This window comes from Sycon ciliatum, chromosome 10 (assembly GCF_964019385.1).
Source record: "Sycon ciliatum chromosome 10, ocSycCili1.1, whole genome shotgun sequence".
NCBI classification, from domain to species: domain Eukaryota; kingdom Metazoa; phylum Porifera; class Calcarea; order Leucosolenida; family Sycettidae; genus Sycon; species Sycon ciliatum.
The window spans coordinates 18,834,800-18,847,447 of record NC_088652.1 but is presented as its reverse complement, the minus strand read 5'-3'; the positions used below and the strand labels follow the sequence as shown (position 1 = coordinate 18,847,447).

Genomic DNA, 12,648 nt, shown 5'->3' with positions numbered 1-12,648 from the left:
GACACACCTGCATTGTGTTTTGTGATTGTTTTCTGGTACAGTTTTTTGTAGTAGTCCATAGTGCTTTTTTCTCGCGGTGCCATTGACATTGTCGACTGGGCATCGGGCATTCTGGCTGTTCTGTTCCTACGGATTTTTCCCACGTCTTGATCGGAAACCTCGGCAAATTGCGCGGATCCTGCAGGTTGCTGAGCATTGCGCGCTTTGGTTGAGGCTCATCCGGCTCGTCCAAGATCTCCTTCGCGAGCGACTCCACAATAAAACTAAAAGTGTCAGTCTCTTCCTCAACTTTTCGGAGGAGCTCATTCGCATCGCCAATAATCGTTCAACAAAGGGGCTTCTTTCTCCCAGTTCCAGATCAAATGTTGGAGCGCCATGATGACATTTGTGGTTGCAAACAGTCGCTCTTCTGCTTTAGTTATTTTATTAGTAACCAATGAAAGACTTTGAAGTAGAGTCAGTTCAGTGGCTACTGCAGCACTGGCACTGACGGGCAGTTGAATCCGTTCCTGCCCGTCGTCAAGTGACGACGGGCAGTGGAATCCGTTCCTGCCCGTCGTCACTTGACGACGGGCAGTGGAATTGGAATCCGTTCCTGCCCGTCGTCACTTGACGACGGGCAGTGGATCCAGTTCCATCACCTTTGAGCAGGCAGGACCGCGCTTTCCAGCCCGCGCTGTTTGATCTGTCATTGGTCAACTCCAAGGCGACGATCACGTGACATACGGGAAAAAGCAATGATGACGAGGCATAAACAAGTGTCTAGTGCTGTATGGCAGCTTCCGAGACAGCGAGTCGAGCGGATGACTTAGCCACCTCCGGGTGTGAATGGGGCTGTTAAGTGTGACGTCACGGCCCCTTCGATACGCATAGCAACGGAGAGCACTGGGGACAAACAAAAGTCGCGTCCTCTGGATGGAACCAGTTGTGAAGGGCAACAGCATCTAAATGACTGGAGAGAGAGCAGTTTTTCTTTGCTTTTTCGTCAAGCGATTGTTGTCGCTCTTTACTCCTTGTTCTTTCCTCTACAAATCTCCTGTAGTCGTCGAGGGCCTTCATAATGGCTGTGAAATTGGCTGCCCACTGTAAAACTCCGTGTTTGAGAGTGCTTTGAAGATTCTTCGCCTCCTGATGGATCAAAGTACGAGCGCTCCCTGTGGATTCGTTTATATGTAGGTGAGTTGTTCAAGAAATCAGTGTCTTTTTTCTGTCTCTGCCCTCACGCTGGCACAATATCAGCTTCTATATCCATGACAGCCCGCACCTCCCGTAGACTGCATGACTTAGCTGTATTCTCGCCATCCGTGGTGATTGAAGACCCATGGAAGAAGTTGTTCAGAATGATGTCCTGAGAATATAAAATAAAATAATTCCAGGGAATTGTTACAGGGTATTTTGGAAGGATGGAGAGAGAGAGAGAGAGAGAGCACTGTTTGAAGTGTTTGTCTCACTGTAATTACTCCAGATTATTGAATGGTGTATGATCTACTCGATATTTTCCGCAATGGTTTTTCCTGATTTGCGGGATCTCTTCTTTTGCTGTTTGCGTGTTTACAGGAAGTGACTGTCTGGTGTATCTGCACCAGGTCCTGGGGAAATGAAGTCAGATGCAGAGGCAGGGTCGTCCAGTGATGCAACACTGCCGTTCTATGTGCAACGTCACCGCTAATTCCCCCGGCGAAAACACAAACACGTGAAGAGACTACAGTATTGACCGTTCTGGTAATGAATCGTGACTGCTCGGACAGTCGATAATCGAAACACAGAGCACCAGCGCGATGTTTTCATATTGGGAACCACACACCAGCTCAATTCTCAAGCCCAAAAATTGATTAATACAAAACACAGAGCGACGCAACAAGAGATCATCCGGCAACCAAACCAACCTGGGTCTGATGCACTGAATAGTCCTGAAATACGCAGGCCACACAAAGCAGTGCAAGCACAGACTGTTACAAGGTACGTGCATTGCAGAACAAAGTGTAACCAAAGATACACAGGGTTATAGCTGCACACTCGTGCATATGCTCGCTCAGCCCAAGAACACGCAGGATGATAGAAATAATCCGGGGGAAACACGCTAATGTCATGACCGGGGAGTGGGCCAGACATACTCTCAGGATTCTACAATTCCAGGTTCTTTACGGAAATATACCAGGAGTCAAGATACTCATTCCTCACCCTCACCACACAAGAAGACCAAAGCTTCACTCTAGGACCAAGCTCAAACAACAGAGAAGCAACAAGAACAACAACAACCAGCGATCGATGCAAAGCATCGAGCTATATACTACAAGACCTAGTAGCGTGCATGGCGCGGAGCGAGCGAGTAGCCAGCAAAGCATGAATAGTGATAGGTTTCACAACACTATTGATCGACATATCGCCGCCATGGCAAACACTTCATAAAGACACATGTATAAGCAGGCGGAATACAATACAGATAATGACATTGTAGCAACACACGGACACGACACTAGCACCGAAGTAAGCATCAAGACGTAAATAGTGCAGCTCTGAAAAAGTAAAAACTACATTGACATGTACATTGGTGTGCCGAGTAGTATCATCCTTAATCACCCATCCAACCAAGACGTTATCAGGTTCGAGACGCCGAGATCCCACGCCGAATGTGAAGTGCATCTAGCCTTGAACCTGTTGCAAAAGGCACACACATATGACAAAAAATGACATCCACTTCGATTATTTCCAGAGGGTAATCATAACAGAACACAGAAATGAAACCACGGGCTCAACAAAGTGAACGCAAAGGAAATTAGTTAAAATAATCCATGAAGTGCTATTTTAATTCCAGCGCTGACTGCAGTGTGGCGTCATGGCCCGATACCCGCTGAGCATAGACACAAACTCCATTTGACAGGGGCACGACATACTATTTTGGAATAAAGTCACAGGGGCGTAGCACCCGCTACGACTGGTACGACTATGGCCGCACCACTTTTCGAAAAGTGTGGTCCGTCTGGAACGTGCAAAACCATAATAAAAAATCAGGATCCATCGATATTTGCATATGCGTATCAGACCTTTTTCTAGACTCGTACTCGTAGATCTGTTATGCATCTGCAGTCGTACTGAGTACTGTACTCGACTCGACTGCACACTGCGCCAGAAGTTCCCAGAACGCAGGATTTTGTGTCGTTTTAACAAAATTTTCCCAGGGGGGGGGGGGGAGGGGGCGGACCCCCTCCAACACGGCCTTCCGCCGCACCGACCTTCGGTCGTACCACTTCCAAAACCCCTCCTACGCCCCTGCAGTCATAAAGTACAGCACTCCATTGACATGACGGACACCTCGTGCAAATGCGTGGTCTGTTCATCCGGCCAACTCGGCCACGCATGAGAGTGTGTGCATGTACGCGCGCACGCAAGCGCGCACGTGCACACACACCATGTATTCGGTGCGTATGGCGTACCTGTTGCGGAGATAATGAAGATGGACTCATTATCATGATGTTACATGTACATGTACAGTGTATGTTTGAGTGTAAAGTAAATTTTATTTTACTACACATTTCTTCGACACAACTTACTCCACATCTTCGCATTTCTCATAATCCATCCATCTACACTCCGTCTCAGTTGAGGAAAAATTCTCCCAGGTATACACTAGTCACCACAGCCATGTGATGACATTGGGATGGGTCCCAAGCACGATTGCACTCTCCAGTTACAATATAATTTATTTGTCCAGATTATCTGTGAAGACAAAATGCAATGCATAGCGGCAATCGATGGATGAAGAGAGAGTTTGTAAATACACATATCTTTCCACTTGTTCAGGAGCTTACCTTTTGGAGTTCACATCGTTTACACGATCTCTTATGCTGTCTTGCACCTTGGCTTTGTTGACCATGGATACGCCATCCCAGAAGACATTCTACAGGAGCTACTAATGCAGAGCGTTTTTCACGCTCGATCTCGGCGATCTACCTCGTCACGCCAATCAAATCCTCCGTGACACTGGCTACAGTCACAAGAGACGTCTCAGTAAGGTAATGAGCACGACAACGCCGTCGAGATCAAGGACAAAGAGAAAACAAAACACTCACTGAAAACAGCAAAGAAGAAACGAAGAAATGTACACGATTCCTATATGTTGCCACTGACAACTGGTTCGGTGGAGACGACGCTACTTTTGTTTGTCCCCAGTGGGATCGTTGCTATGCGTATCGAAGGAACTGTGACGTCATCACTTAACAGCCCCATACAGCCGTCGCGCACCACGCAACTTCGCGCAAAAAAAAAAGGGCAAGCCACGCCGGCACGGAGAAGTGCAAAGCTGAACCTGCAGCGGATCCATGCCATCACTGCAGAGTATGGCTCACCAGATTTGTCGGAGACCATTGCAGCTACTCTCTCTTGAGGAGAGCGGCAGCAGCTCGACCAGTACCACCAGTTGCTGCGAAAACCACAGGGATGAAGGTTCCACGCTCGACCTCCTTGACGCGCTGTTCGTATCGCCTCCGTTTTTCACGTTCATGACGCTGGTAGCAAGCGGTGATGGAAGAGGATCGATTTAAGGGAGCAAAGGGGTTGAAAACCCGAATATCGAGAAAGACTCTCTCAAACCGACCTCCCCAAACACCCCTCGCCGCAACATCAAGTCGAGCCTGGTCTTCTGTGGAGGCAGTCTTGTAGCGGAGCTGCTCACCAGAGAGCGGTTTTAAGTGTGGCTCGATAGCGACACTATTGGCAACACGTTTCAATAGCGAGGCAGTGATGTCCCGCACCTCATTGTGTCGAAGTGACGGGAAACCTCCGGTGCTGCATGTCAGGGCCTGGGCTACTGTGAAGCTGGCTCCACAGACACAGGTTGACGGTAAGCGAGAAGGCCGCCAGCCATAGCGCAGTGCCAAACCATCGCGGAACTCGCTTTTGGATAGCACAAATCCATGACGGGATAGCGGACGACAAGTGAGCCAGCTGGAGGCGCCAGGCTCACTTGCCAACTGAATTATAGCAATAAAAACTGCTTTATGGCAGTTTTCTAAAAAAAGTTATTGTGTTCTAGTCCATGGACCCCGTCTAAAAAGTAAGAAATTAACGAAATGTGATAGCCGATAGTTAAAATTTCACACAAAACCTCACAATAATCACAACACTTGAAATGCTGCTTTCAACACGAAACTTGTACTGCACCAACAATTGGCAACATGCATGCATAGGAAAGAGGATCACGAGGAGAAAAGGTCTTCTACGGTACATGTAGCTTTTCATTCTGTGTGCGATTATTGTGAGGTTTTGTGTGAAATTTTAACTATCGGCTATCACATTTTCGTTAATTTCTTACTTTTTAGACGGGGTCCATGGACTAGAACACAATAACTTTTTTTAGAAAACTGCCATAAAGCAGTTTTTATTGCTATAATTTCTTTGTTTTTTCTGTCACCAATCAATGGAATGCCCTATATCAATATGTAAATGATAGCCTTCACATCACATCAATACCGTTTTATACGCATGATGTGCAAGCCTTTTCTTGCAGAAAATGACACTAGCATAATGCATGTTCTTCGGCGGGGAAACATGTGAGTCGTGGTCTGGTGGTGGTGATACTTTTTTTATACGGAGGTCATTCTGTGCATGTTGCAACTTGCTGTTGCAGAATTTCATGACTCTTTGAGAAATGTAGCCAGGTGCGTGTCGCAGATGTTTTTGTTGATTCTGTGTTCATAATGATTCATAATCATGGGTTATCGTGATAAGGTCATCCAGCATCATTTTGCACTGAAATGGTAATCCTGTTGATGCCGATACAACTTTTGGAAGTAGTTCAATGACTTCAAACTGTTAGTCCACGATTTTCTAAAACAACACAGCAAAGGAGGAACAATAAACATGTATTAAAATGTAAACGAATACATTGCTGAGTCCAAAACCTCGTTCCAACAACTACACTGATCCTGAGGAGAAAAGGGGCAAGGCTATGGTTGGAGGTACTGATACTGAGAGATAAACAAGGCACTCCATGATAATAAAATCTTACACATCTTTTGGTGAGTATGAATGATATCCTGTCGAACCTCTTTAGGACGAACACCAAGGGACCGATGGTATATATTCTGTGTTTGTCTTAACCTATTTTATAACCAGTGAATACAATTATTTCTCCAATAGACATACGAATAGATTTCTTCTACAGCGAAAGATTCTAAGCCACACCGACTCATTGACTCGTCTCGTATGAAACAAACGAGTCACTAGAGAGGTTCTGCAAAACGAAAATGCGTACGAACTTTCGCTCTACATCATGAAGTGCGAAACTTCGCACGAACTTTCGCAACTTTGGACGCGAAACTTGCGGGGAACGCGAAATGAACTGTCGTAGGAAATTTCCTGAGATCGGGTCATGGCGTACGTGCACTTGGCCCGCGCAAACTACGAAAATGTGCAGAACGCAAAGTTCGTGCAAAATTTCGTACACACTTTCGCAAGGACTGTCGCGAAACTTCGTTCGAATTTTCGTTTTGCAGAACCTCTCTACTGAACCCTTCTTTAGCAACATACAAGTACGAGTTACAAGTACGAGATTTTCACGAGACGAGACTGCACCCATTGGCTTGTTTCGTATGAAGCAAACAAGTTACTGAACCTCTCCACAATGGAGATTTTCCCTGATATGCGAATTTATTTGGCCAACTCGGTCAATGAGTCCTTGAACCTTTCCCTCCAGATTGGGAACTGCCAACGATAGTATGCCACTGACCAGTGCCTTACTTGTAACGTACCAATGTACAATGAATATGAGTATTTCGACAACACATCTAAGATAAGCCTTACCGTCAAGAAGGTGAACTCGCGTTCTTCGTACACTGTAGGCAAGGGCAAAGAGATAAAAATGGATCTAAATCCGAATAAAATCAGCACACGTTTCCGTAAATGAAAGGGTGAGCATAAGCAAATGAATCGAAGGAAACTGGTCAACTCAGAGATCACCTGTCATCGAGTATTCCATAAAAGGAGGCCTCGGCAGCGGAAAAGCTAAATTTAGAAAGGAGATCCTGTCAGCTTTTCCATTTTTTATTGCCGCTCCTTCCGCCCAAAATCTGCACACTTTTCGTAGATGAAAGAGTCAACACAAGCAAATGAATCAAAGGGAACTGGTCAACTCACCTGTCATTGAGTAATATTCCGCGAAAGGAGGTCTCAGCAGCGCCGAAACGAAATAAGCCAGGCCAGGAGACGAAATATCCGAAACAGCTCATGCAAGAAGCAGTTCCAAAGAAGGAAGTTCCTCGTGCATGCACATCCGAAAAGGCAACAACAAAAAGTCTGCAATGCACACGCATGCGGCCAGCCGGCCGCGCGATGGTAGGAGCCATGGAGTAGCTCCCTGGTCCAGGACCAGGTACCGAGCATCTTACGTAGAAACTTACGTAGCTACGTAGACAACGTGTCTGAATAGCGGTGTCGTTAGGTAGCGCCATGTGAACACAATAATAGAAAAGCTGACAGGATCGCTTTTCTAAATTGTGTGCTGCAAAGTGGCCGATGCGTCGGCAGCGAAGCCACGGATGTTGGTCTTCGCGTTCTGGCGGTGATCTGCACGCTGTGACGCTTTGGCTGAGGCAACGCTGGCAACAGCTTCCGTCACACTGAAGTCTTGATCGAGGATGTTGGTGGTGAGCGCCGCTGTGATCGCGCGGGATGAGGCGTATTGGGTTGTCAGAGATGTTGGATTGACGATGCCCAGGCCACCATCCCGCCAAGGGAAGGCAAACAGCCGTCGCAGCTCCAGACTGACTTCTTCTCCAGTCAGGGCTGGCAGCAGCTTGGTAACAATGGCGTGTTCCAACTGATCAAGACCACTGGACGCATCCGGCAGAACACGACACAAAAATGTCCAGCGGCATGAGAGAGCACGAACAAAAGTAGTGTACGCTGCCTGGGGCTGGGTACGAGCGAAGGATGAGAGTGTCTCAATCTGCTTGCACCATTCATTGGCCTTCTCCTGGATGTACCCGTGGATGTAGTCGGGCGTGCCAATAGCGGAACCCAGGTAGCGGTTGCCGTCAGATGTTACTTGGATGCCAGCATCAGCGAAGAGGCGCACAGCGTCGTCGTAGGCATGTGGCTTGACAACAAGCACAGACTTCCGGGCACTGAGGTGATATCCGTAGGACGGACCTTCAGCCTGCAGCTTGTCCCACCACGATCGAATTGCTACCAGACGACCACCTGCAGATGAATCGTCCGCGTACCATAGCTGGCAGGTGTCCGGGGTTGCTACCGCTCTCACAAGTGGGAGGATGCCGAGGGCATAGAAAGGCATCGCCAGGGGGTCCCCCCCCCCCTGGGTTGTGCCTTCTTGGGACAGAATACACTCCCCTGCCACATACAAGTTGCTCGGCTGCCGGTACGAATTGATCACAACTGCTGCAAGAGAGGGGCATTGGTGGCGAATGTTTCGGATGGCCACATTGCGGTTCAGGTTATTGAATGCATTGGCCGCGTCCGCCATAATGACGCCCTCCGTTTCCTCTTGGGCGTAGACTTGGTGCATGGCATGAATGGCTGCCTCTATGCCGAAATCCTGGCCACCACAGAGTTGCAAACTTCCCGCTGCTTTCTGGATGTCGTCGCTGATGACGATCAGGATGCTTTGGCCGATAATGCGGCGCACTACCTCCGGCTCCCCGATCCCGATCGGTCTCACCCCTGGGTTCTTGTCCAAAGGTACCAATCGGGAGGCGAGATAGGCCTCCAAGGCCAGCGGATCGACGAACTGGGTAGCCAAACGGCGAGCACATAGGACTAGTGCATTACAGAGAGAGAGAGTCCGAAGCATCTGCAAAGCTGGTTGCCATCCATCTCCATGTGTCCGCGTCTATGCCTGATGGGCCCGCAGCACCATGAGTGTTTAAAACAGCCTTCCTCATTACTTCACGTGTCAGGGCCTCGAATCGTACTGGATGGGGTGGTTCCGGGATGTCTCCTTGTATCAATGCTTGCAGGCTGGGCGGGCTGCTTTCCGGGTGTTTGGCTCTGAGTACATCCCTAACAGTTGATCCATCAATCTTCTCATCCAGGTGGAGGAGCCCCGTGGCTGCCGAACCGTCCAACTCACGTACTGCGGCTGACAGTTTTCCATTGTTGACCAAAGATGCAAATTTCTTGGCCTGGCTCTCATTCTGGCTGCATGGATGTGATCGGGTGTGATAGTCTTCCAACTGCTGCTGGATGGTGTGGCACTCGTGCAGTAAGCTGGCTAAGTCTCCATTGTTCCAATAGTTGAGGCGGCGTTGCAGAATAGAGGATAGCGAGATCGGTGTTGGAGTATGGGGCTTCTGCAAGAGAAGCTGCTGAAACACCATGGCTACTTTCATAGCCAGTCCATCATACGTCCCAGCGTTGCCAAAACATGATAAATAGCGGCTCAGTTGTGACACAAATGCCTTTCCGAGAGACCCTCGTGGTGGGCTGTGTGATGTATATGCATACTACGCTCGCGCTCCTGTCTTTGTGCTGCATGCTCGCGCATACTTGTTGTGATGTCATGCGTACGCTATAATACTGATTGGATGCATGCATGCCCACCAGCTGTGATTTGAGCTGTTCTCAGTCTTTTTGTTGTTCTTGAGCTTGAGTCTCCACATTTAGTTTCGTCTCTACTCTTGTCATTCATATTCTAGGAAGTAGCAATAATAATTCAGAACCTATAACCAGTCTTTAGATTCATATCATGGCGCAGTGAACATTTTCTTACCGTGCTTTGGCTCACCCGGTTGTGATCCACCTAGACTCGTTGAATTTATTTGAACATTGTAGCAAGTTGAGTACTTCGTTTCTTTTCGTTCGTCATGAGTGATGCTGGAAGTACCCCGGTCGGTGCTGCCCAACCTGCCTTGAGCCCAGATGTACTGGCTCTCATGACCTTGATGCAGCAACAAATGAAAGCTGCTGATGATCGCGAGGCTCGCCTCACAACGTTACTCCAGAATCAGAACACTCAACCTTCGTCTACTGCCAAACAAATCTCTGTGGAGCGTCCGGTTTTGCTGTCATCTGCCACGCTTTCCGACCTCACCGCTTGGGAAGAAGCGTGGGACGACTACGCCCGATGCCAAAAACTGGCAAGCCAGGACACACAGACACAAGTTAGCGCTGTGCGACAAGCTCTTGACGAGGACCTCCGTAGGTACCTGAGGGAAGGTGTCATTCCTGTAGCTCTCAATGCTGACGTGACAGCAGTGATTGCAGCCATCAAAAAGTACATTCGTCGCCAACGGAATCCCCTGCTGGACCGCATCGATTTCTACAATAGGCGGCAACATAAAGGCGAGTCCTTCGACAGTTTTTTCACTTGTTTGAAAGAATTGTTTAGCGCCTGTGACTTTGTGGAACTACGTGTTTGTCGCACGTGCTCTGGGCGTATGTGTACTGACTGCCCCAAGATCCTAGTCACAGCTAACGAAGAGCTCCTTCGTGACCGGATCGTTGTCGGTGTCCTGGACGATGACACTCGGCACAAGCTGCTTTCTGAGCAGAACTTGACCCTTTCCAGCGCGGCCAAGATTTGTCGTGCGGAGGAAGCCGCCAAGCAGACCAATGATGGAATGCCGACTACCGGCTCCTTTAAGGCTGCCGTCGCGAAAAAGTCTTCTTACCAGAAGCAGAAGTCTCAGTTCAGTGACAGATCCGCAACAGCCCAGCCACCCAAGAAGTGTGTGAACTGTGGTCGCAGCGCTCACACAAAGTCTTCCTGTCCTGCTGCAGGCAAAACGTGTAATGGCTGTAAGGCGTCAGGCCATTTTGAAAAGATGTGCCCCAAGAAATCGCAGTCTGCGCACCGTAATGGCAAAATCGGCCAACTGAAGTTGCAGCAAGCATCGTCAGGCAACCAAGGGACCGTGACCGTCCATGCCACCCTGAATACGGAGACCACTGGTGCACCGATTGACTGGATCCCCGACACCGGTAGTGACGTGGATGCCATCGGTTTACAGCATTTGGAATTGCTTGGTGGATTCCCCGAAAATCTCGCCACCGATTATGATGTAGTGACTGGTGTAAATGGTCAACGTCTTGAGTCTGCCGGCCAGATTCACTCCTCTCTCGCCATTGGAGCTAAGTCGTACGACACGACGATCCATGTCTACCCTGATCTGTCTGATGCTCTGTTGTCTCGGACTTCTTTGCTTGCGCTTGGTCTGCTTCCAGCCAACTGGCCTTCCATTTCCCGTGTGGAAATTCAACCAGCGCAAGACCGTACTGCTGACGAGATCCGTACTGAACTGCTGCAAGAATTCGCAGACGTGTTCGATGATGGCCGTTTGAAACCCATGTCTGGCTCACCAATGGATATTGAGCTCCAAGCCGATGCTAAGCCAGCTTGCACGCATCATGCGCGGCCAGTCCCCTTTGCCTTCCGTGACCAGATCAAGGACCAGCTGGACGGGATGGTGAAGGATGACATTATCGAACCAGTTTCCACATCGAGCGAATGGTGTCACCCGATTGTGATTGTCGACAAAAAGGGCACGTCTGAGAAGCGATTGACTGTCGACTTCAAGAAGTTGAATGACCAGATTCAACGCCCTGCTCATCCGATGCAACCACCACGAGACGTCGTTTCCAGCATCAGCGGTCGTTACTTCACGAAGCTCGATGCACGTCATGGATATTGGCAAGTCCCGTTATGTGAATCTGCGCGCCCACTCACCACGTTTATCACGCCGTGGGGCCGTTTCCGCTATTTGCGCAACCCACAAGGCTTGATATCTGCCGGTGACGAGTACAACCGCCGTACTGACGCAGCATTCGACGGCATCACGAACTTCAAGAAAGTCGTGAAAGTCGTGGACGACTGCCTTGTGTATGACGATGACCTAAGTGACCACGTCGCACGCGTCCGCCGAGTACTGACATGTGCACGGGACAATGGCATCACACTCAGTGCGAAGAAGTTCGTATTTGCTGCTACCCAGATTGAGTTCTGCGGGTATCGCTTGAACGCCGACGGCTGGACTGTCGATGAAGCGAAGACGTCAGCCATTCGTGACTTCTCCACGCCCAGTAACCGGACCGACCTCCGCTCGTTCTTGGGCCTGATGAATCAGTGTGCAGAGTTCACCCCCTGTTTGGCTGAGCTGAGTGCCCCGTTACGCGGTCTGCTGAAGCCTTCTACTGAGTTCCTATGGCATCACGACCACACTGCTGCTTTCAACGCCATCAAGGATGAGCTGGTATCCTTGGCGACCCTGTCTTATTTCCAAGTAGGATCCGAACTCCGCCTGGAAACGGACGCATCCAAACTGAAAGGTCTAGGCTTCGTCTTGTGGCAGAAACAAGACACCGGATGGCGCATCATCCAGTGTGGCAGTCGGTATCTCAGTGACACAGAGTCCCGCTACGCAGTGATCGAGCTCGAACTCCTGGCCATCGTCTGGGCTGTCAAGAAGTGCAAGCTGTTCTTGTCCGGCACCCAGTTTCGTGTCATCACTGATCACCGCTCATTGGTGCCCATTATCAATGCATACTCGCTTGATCAAATTGAGAACCCACGTTTGCTCAGAATGATGCTCAAGCTCCAGTCGTTCCAACTCTGTGCTGAGTGGCGGAAAGGTGCTGACAACGCCTTTGCCGATGCATTGTCTCGGAACCCAGTTGACCTCCCTTCCCCGACGG

At 49.2% G+C, this 12,648-nt stretch overlaps 2 long non-coding RNA genes across 2 annotated transcripts; one reads left to right on the top strand and one right to left on the bottom strand.

Moving 5' to 3' along the window:
• Positions 1-853: 853 nt before the first annotated feature.
• LOC135825786 (uncharacterized) lies at positions 854-1,702 on the top strand. Its single transcript, XR_010555137.1, has 2 exons — positions 854-1,176; positions 1,558-1,702. It is a non-coding gene; the product is annotated as an uncharacterized LOC135825786 (long non-coding RNA).
• A 498-nt stretch (positions 1,703-2,200) lies between these two features.
• Positions 2,201-4,186, bottom strand: LOC135825785 (uncharacterized). The gene is made up of 3 exons (XR_010555136.1): positions 3,810-4,186; positions 3,552-3,717; positions 2,201-2,655 (listed from the first exon to the last, which is right to left on the bottom strand). It is a non-coding gene; the product is annotated as an uncharacterized LOC135825785 (long non-coding RNA).
• Positions 4,187-12,648: the final 8,462 nt, after the last annotated feature.